A 737-nucleotide genomic window follows, 5' to 3' on the forward strand; every position below is an offset into this window, starting at 1 on the left:
AAAAAAACCAGATTTTATGGATTGAAAATTCTAAATTTTCGTTTACATGCACGTATAGTAGTGTAGTATGAGGGCCAAAATTTCACCAATATACATGCTTGCATGTGAGAGATATAAAAAAAGACAAAATACATGCAAATTTGGGCCTTGTTTTTTTTATTTCGGGCTGAATTTTTGTCTTTTTTGTGCCGGGTACAATACAACATAGTATTGAACGAAATTTCACAGATACTCACACCATATGCATACGTATTCATGTAAAAAAAATTAAAAAAGTTCAAATCTTTTAGGCACTTATTTTGGTCTGGTCAAAATAACGGGGGCAGCTGCCCCTGTGCACCAAAAGTTTGTTTTATTCATTAGGGTGTCTTCCATAGCCCTCTTTTTACACACAATTTCGTTCCGTCCAATATATCGGAACTCGAGGAGCTTGCTGAGTTCTCTATGTCTATCAGTAGAGAGCTCTCCCAAGATCAAGATGCCTTCAACGGGAAGACACGGGAAAGTGAGCGTGGACATGGCTGTTGCAAGGGATGCAGAAAGAGGCGCCATTGGGCCACCCGTTGAGACAGTCAGGGATTGTACTTGGGTTCCTCGGCGAGTTAATAGCATAAAACTACCACTTTTTGCGCTATGGTTTCAAAAAACTACCGAAAATTTGTTTGTGACTGATAACTACCACTTTCGGATTCTCCTGTTTTAAAAAACCTAAAACGCCAAGTGCTTTGCAATTGATC

Source organism: Triticum dicoccoides, chromosome 7B, assembly GCF_002162155.2.
Source record: "Triticum dicoccoides isolate Atlit2015 ecotype Zavitan chromosome 7B, WEW_v2.0, whole genome shotgun sequence".
Classification (NCBI taxonomy): domain Eukaryota; kingdom Viridiplantae; phylum Streptophyta; class Magnoliopsida; order Poales; family Poaceae; genus Triticum; species Triticum dicoccoides.